Consider the following 6912-nt stretch of genomic DNA (forward strand, 5'->3'; position numbering starts at 1 on the left):
GTTCGATTCGAAAAATGTGTAGTTCGAAATGGGTTCGGTTCGAAATTAATTCAAACCAAACTCAAACCTAAGGTAAGTTCGGTTCGGTTCGGTTCGGTTCGTTGCCACCCCTAGCTCCGATTACACCCCTGATTCCAAGTCTAGTTAGGCATGGAAAAAATGATATCTTATTAGTACACTAGAAATGCTAGCTTCCATAAACCATAAGGTCAAAATAGTGATAGCGCACCCCTAAGGTCTCTGAAAATTATAGCTATGAAAAAAGAATATTGAATTCAAAGATATTTATGGAGATGCTGGAATGCCTTGCTAAGATGATGAGATCTGAATTTTTTCACGTACTAAGATAAAAGAAAACGGCATAAATTTATTCGGCCTATATTCAATCTGATTGCACATTTAGTATAGGCAATACTGCGCGGCCCAATCATGTCTTAAAGCCCAAATATAACAAATTCAGGCACATTTGCTCCTATTAGAAACAAACAAAATTTCAACTGAAAACAACAACAACAACAAAATGGCAAAAAGGTGGAGTTTGCAAATAGTAAAGATGCCATAAGTACTTCACAAAGAATACATCATAATTAAAAAACTTTGAATTTTGGGGATGTATGCAATATGAACCGGTATATAACTTTTTTCTTTTCTTAAAAAAAAACCATTTCGGACTTTGAAACATTTTTTTTTAAACTAGTCATTTTAGGAATGATAATTGAGCTTGTTGGGCCATTGGCCCGCTGATATCCATCTGGCTCGTTTTTTTACCCGTTCAGCACGACACTATAACAGGTCAAGTCAGGTAAGGCTGAATCTAGAGAAATCAGACAAGACACATAATTTGAACCAAGCTTGCAGACAGCCCAAAAAAAAATGAGCTAGGGTTTTAATTAGCTATTTGTTCTGAAATCTGAGCGGTTCCTCTTTCACACTCTCTTTCACACTTTCTCTTTCGTTGAGAACTTGAGCCCCACGAATCTCTCTCTTTACCGGTCCGCCACCCTCCCTCTTCGCCGTCTCTCTCACCTCCCCGTGTGCCGCTTCTAAGTAAACTCAACCTCTCAATTTTTCTTAAACTTTTACTTTTGCTTCAGATCTGATTGTTAGAGAGGAGCTTTTTTTTTCTTAAACTCTTACTTTTGCTTCAGATCTGATTGCTGAAGATAAGTTTTTTTCTTAAACTTTTACTTTTCCTTCAGATCTGATTGTTAGAGAGAAGCTTGATGCTTGTGATGAGAAGTTGAGTCCAGTTTCTTCCTTTCCCTTTCTTAATTTTTGTTGCATATCGCCTACCTTTTATCAATAGTACACTTTTGCTCTTTATCTGAAATTTAGTGTTCTTACCTAAAATGGAGAGTATACAAAAACTACTTTGGGTCTGTTCGTATGTTTTGCATATCCTTCTTTACCATACTGGACACAGGGTCGTGTTTTAATAAGAGGAAATATCAAAACGCCAAGCTATAATAATCAAAGATGAGTACCCTTTGCATACTTACTCTTGTAATGAGTACCTTTTGTATAATACTTGATTGGTTCCTTTTTTTTACCTAGTGGGAAGATATGAGGAACCCAAAAAATGTAGCGGTCATTCCAGGTGGTGTTATCAGGACCCAACAATAATGTACTATACAGGCCTACAATTTTTTCTTGCCATATTAGGTTTGATGAGACACTTATTATTCCTTATATTTGCATGTCCATGAGGTACAGGCATCATATTCAATAGGTTTTGCTTCAACACCGTGGCCTCCAAATTCTCGGTAGCCAGGGAAGGTAGCTGAACAGGTGTTGCAGTGATGTGCATGTGGCAGCAAATCCTTCAAGTGTATTTTGACTGAGGCCAGAGCGAGTCAAAGTTTGTTGCAACCAAAAAACCAAAACGAGGGGAATAATCTTGCTACAAATCTCCAACTTTTATATTCCTAGTGCAACAAACGTGCAAGAATCTGCAATTGTTTTTGAAAAGCATGTTGGTGGCTCCATTAATGTGTGTTACTGTGACATGAGATTGACGCAATGAGCACCCTGTCATCTTTTCCAATACAACATTCAAATATGTAAAGATCTTTTAACACTTGAATGGCAATGGCAGTACATGTGATGCATATTCCCCGTCACGGCCTATGTTGCATCATGGTGTGATTGTTACAAATAGAAGTAGATGTCAGTCTATTGCTTGTGCTTGGTATGATACCATTCGCTTGCAATAGTCTAACATCTGCTTCTGTTTGTAACAAGCACACCATGCATGTATCTTAGATTGTGACGGGAAACCCACATCACATGTACCAAGGGCTATGTTGCATCATGGTGTGATTGTAACAAATAGAAGTAGATGTCAGTCTATTGCTTGTGCTTGGTATGATACCATTCGCTCGCAATAGTCTGACATCTGCTTCTGTTTGTAACAAGCACATCATGCATGTATCTCAGGTCGTGATGGGAAACCCACATCACATGTACCGTTATTAAAATGTTAAATATCTTTATTGATTTGAATGTTGTATTTGAAAAAGTGTCTGGTGCTAATTGCATCACTCCAGTTAATCTCCTGTCACAGTAAGACACATCAATGGCAATGGAACCACCCGCATGCTTTTCAAAACAGCTGTAGCACATGCTTGCAAGTCTGTTGCACTAGGTATATAGAAGTTGGAAATCTGCTTGTGATCATTGAACAGTCTTGCTAGAAGCAAAACGAGTGGTAGTAATCATCTCATTACTTTGGTGTGGAAAACAGCTACCTGGAGAAATTGTACACCAAAGAATCCATCATCTCATTCTGGTACCATATTGTTCCACTCTGCACCTAGCCAAAATTCCCTTTTCTTTTTTCTTATAGTCAAATGCCTACATAATAGTTCTTTATTGCTCGAAGCAATCAAATGGTATATCTGATATGAGGTGTTCATATGATGATTGGCTTGTCCAAGGAGGAAAGCATTTTACTAAGTTAATTTATTCCTAATATCTAGGATTGTGTTTCAAGTTTAATTTTTTAAGATATGCACTAATAGAAGAATATAAAGTGTGCTTTTTACTCTTCTTTGTAGGCATAAAAAAAAGATGATTCCATGTTCCATCTTTGCTGCTTCAATAAACCTGTACCACAGCCCATTCTGATTTATACTTTTTTTTGCATGCAGTCACCAGACAAAGTGGTGCAGATGTAACATTCTCATGTTTTCCTATGGACAACAGGTAACTTTAGGCAAGTATATTTAAATAGCTTTTAGTAGCTAGTCTGTAGCAGTGTTTAGATAATGATTATAGTGTATAGGAGACAAAGCTATCCTATACAAGTTGTCGATGCCAAATTTTGTTAATAAATATTATTAGTTATAGACCATAGATCAATATCTTCAGTGCAAAAATAATTCTGAAACTCTTGATACATGTATATTTTACTATGATATCAACTTTGATACCAATATATTGTACTACAGTACCAAAATTCAGACTAGTTTCATATAAAATTAAACAGTACAAATAATTTTTTAATTTTTTTTTATATTACCGCTTTTATTTTCAGTTTAAATCGTTTTGTGATATATTTTATGTACTTTTTTTCTGTTCCAAAGAGGGTCGATACTAATGTTTTGAGTATTTCAATGTAAGAAGCTGTGACGAAGCGCCCTGCATTGCTTCAATGTGTATATAGGTGTTCAGAACAGATGTCTTTTTTAACCTTCTGAAGTATGTCATTCTTTTAATTGCCACTTTTCCTTTTGAAATGGATTGGTACTTCAGCACATCGGCATTTAATTACCAGTTTACCACCCCGATTTGTTACCACATAGTAGCTCCCCCTAGTGGCCAATGAAGCTCAAATAAAACCCTGGCCATACTCAACATGAATCTTTTGTGAATCAATCAATCATTTACGTCTTTTATCAAAAGAAAAAAAGAATCCTTCTGTCTAACGTAACCTCATTATAACCATTTAACTTTATACCAATCATGCAGGAATACTAATTATACCATAAGGCTCAATGAATTTGGTAGAGGTTGATAATGGAGGTGCAATGGGCATATTCAAATTAAAAAAAGCTCACTTTTTCTGTGCTGCCAGTGGAAGCATATTAAACAAAAACATAATTTTGTATATTTCAAGAGAACAATAGAAAGTGTATTTCAAGATTTTTTGTTTTTTTTTGTGTAGTTGGAAAATTTCCAACTAACGGATATATTAATAAGAAAAATATTTACAAAGTTTTTACATAAATGATTCAGGAACACCTCTAGAGAAGTAAATTACATTATGCTCATTGGCTGAAAAGGCACGGTATTTCAAGATATTAAATCTGCATATTCTATTTCATTTGTTTTTCAGGGTGTCCTGGAGGGATAAATTTTTTCACGGATTTTACATAAGAGGTGATATAATAATGAGTATGACATTGGTGTTATATGACACTAACTTCAAAATTGATTGAATAGACTTCAAACGATTAATTCAAACCATTCAAATCGATTTATTTTATGAATGATGTGTGTACATGTAATTTTTTATATTTTTGAGTTATTTTAGTATCAATTCAATTAGTAAAAATGTTAAAAATTGAATGTGTATTAAAATTAACTTAAAAGTGACTCATTTGATCGCTTGACTTGATACTAAATAAATTTATAAATTTGTATTTAAAAGCAATAACTAATGAAGATTTTTTTTTAAGTAAACTAAACTGTGAATTAAGAGTTTCTTTTGCTTGAAAAAAGAGAACAAGTGAATGAGTTAATACTTGTTTTTCTTTTTTCCTCTTCTCTCCTCAATCGGGAGCCCCTCTCTCCTAATGAGAAAATATAACCATTGCTCATCAGACTCAAATACCATCTTCTCTAACGAGAAGTTGCGAGAGACCTAAATCACTGTAGTACTAGACTAGGAGTAATGCTAATAAAATTTCCGAAGCAAATTGGACTGGAAATTTTTCAACTAAACAAAAGATAATAACTTGAGAAGTAAGAATTGCAATTTAGGGTTTAAATCACTGAGAGAAATAGCAGGATGTTTCAATTCTATTTAATTAATTTAATCTGCTCATTTCAGTTGCTTCGTGACCATCACAATTCATTAACCTTCATCCGCTGCTTCTTTCCAAATAGAGACTTAACCTCACACTCATTTATTGGTAAAAGAAACCCATAGAATGGTCATATAATCCCATACAAAAATCTAGGAATTTTTTTCATAAACCATAATTAAGAAAAAGATTTGTATGAAACCAACATGATTACTTTTTTTTTACAAAAAACATAAGAATTAAAATACCATTTTAGTCCGAGATATCTTCACAATTTTTCAATGTATTTTTTTCTCGAAATACATGAAAATCATTCGGACCGAATTGTCATTTTGGTTCCAAAAAGAAAAATGGGACCAAAATGGTATCTCGGTTCTTATGGTTTTTGGAAAAAACAAAGCAATCAAGTTTGTTTGATAAAATATATATTACCCTTTTTTTATTTATGGTTTCTGAAAAAAATTCAAAATCTATGCTACCTGCGTGCCATAACGTTGAGGTATGCTTTAAGAACATACAAATTGCGTGCCATAATTTTAGGATAATATTTTTTTTATTATGATTTCTGTGATTTTCTAGCTTTATTGCTTTAATCTAGTATACATATAATCCTTTTAATGAACAAGTTTCATAAATATATTATATAACTCCTAACAGGGTTAAATTGTAAGTTTACACTTTTTTTCTTTAAAAAACAAAAGTAATAATAATCTTTTTTTGTTTTTAAAAAAATATAATAAATGCCATAAATAAAATAACAGGCACTTCTCTCTGACTTTTACATGTTCACTTTCTGATAAGATTGAAGCTCTTTGTATTTTCATGAATTAATTTTAATTTTTGGTTTTGATTGCATAAAGAACCCTAAACAAACCCTAACTTTGTAGTAAATCATAAAAAAAAAAGATTAAATCCCAGTACCAAGGTCTGTACCAACGTATCAATCCCATACACGCCTGTACCAACACCAAACAATGATTAAAAATATATATATAAAAGTGGTAAACAGGTTAGAAAAACCAGGAAAAATGAAGAAAAATCATAAAGTCTGATTTATGTTTACATTAAACCCCAAAATTAATAAGACATGTAAATCATAATTATATCATTGCAATCTGTGTTATATTTACTATTTTTCATTTAACAGAATAATTTAAACAAAGTAATCAATCTCATTGGTTGAAAATCAATAAAATGTCAAACCCGGTCAACAAATGAAAATAAAGGAAATTACAGGAAAAAAAAAGGAAAGTGAAAATCCAAATTAAACAAAAATGCATAAATGTATATATGACCCAAGTAGATGCATTGCTATCAATCCAATTGAAGCACAATAAGTAAATTGAAATCATTACAATCAAACAAAATAGTAAAGGAAAATGAAAAACAAAAATACTGAATATAAAGGAAATAACGAACCAAAGGGAGGCTTTCATGTACCATGCAGCTTGACCAGAGCTCAGACATGCAACCAACACCTTAATTAAACACCTGAATTCTGAACACAGCTCAATTTGAAACGAAGGGAAATCAAGCACTACCGACATTTTTATTAATATCCAAAATTAATAATTAATTTCAAAATCTACATTCTTTCGGACTGAAATTCGAAAAATGCACGAAACGTAAAAGAAACTTGCAGTTTTGGACCTACTTTTTGCGAAAAAAAAAATATATATCATGGTTTCAACCTCTGTAAAACCGCAAATTATTTTTCTGATTTCTCAAAATCGTAGATTAAATTCACAGTTTTGAGAAACCAGAAAAATTATTTGCGGTTTTGGAAATAAGTGGTCAACGGATCCAAGGAATCTCTGATGCTTTTTTTTTTTTTAAAAATTTATATTATGATATACGTACGGAAATCTGATAGAGGTTCGGAGTC

General features: G+C 32.8%; 2 long non-coding RNA genes across 2 annotated transcripts; one reads left to right on the forward strand and one right to left on the reverse strand.

Moving 5' to 3' along the window:
• Window positions 1–939: 939 nt before the first annotated feature.
• Window positions 940–2789, forward strand: LOC144552590 (uncharacterized). The gene is made up of 2 exons (XR_013511170.1): window positions 940–1047; window positions 1714–2789. It is a non-coding gene; the product is annotated as an uncharacterized LOC144552590 (long non-coding RNA).
• On the reverse strand, window positions 1044–1652 carry LOC144552589 (uncharacterized). Its single transcript, XR_013511169.1, has 3 exons — window positions 1529–1652; window positions 1189–1498; window positions 1044–1058 (listed from the first exon to the last, which is right to left on the reverse strand). It is a non-coding gene; the product is annotated as an uncharacterized LOC144552589 (long non-coding RNA).
• Window positions 2790–6912: the final 4123 nt, after the last annotated feature.

This window comes from Carex rostrata, chromosome 4 (genome assembly GCF_964058835.1).
Source record: "Carex rostrata chromosome 4, lpCarRost1.2, whole genome shotgun sequence".
Classification (NCBI taxonomy): Eukaryota; Viridiplantae; Streptophyta; class Magnoliopsida; order Poales; family Cyperaceae; genus Carex; species Carex rostrata.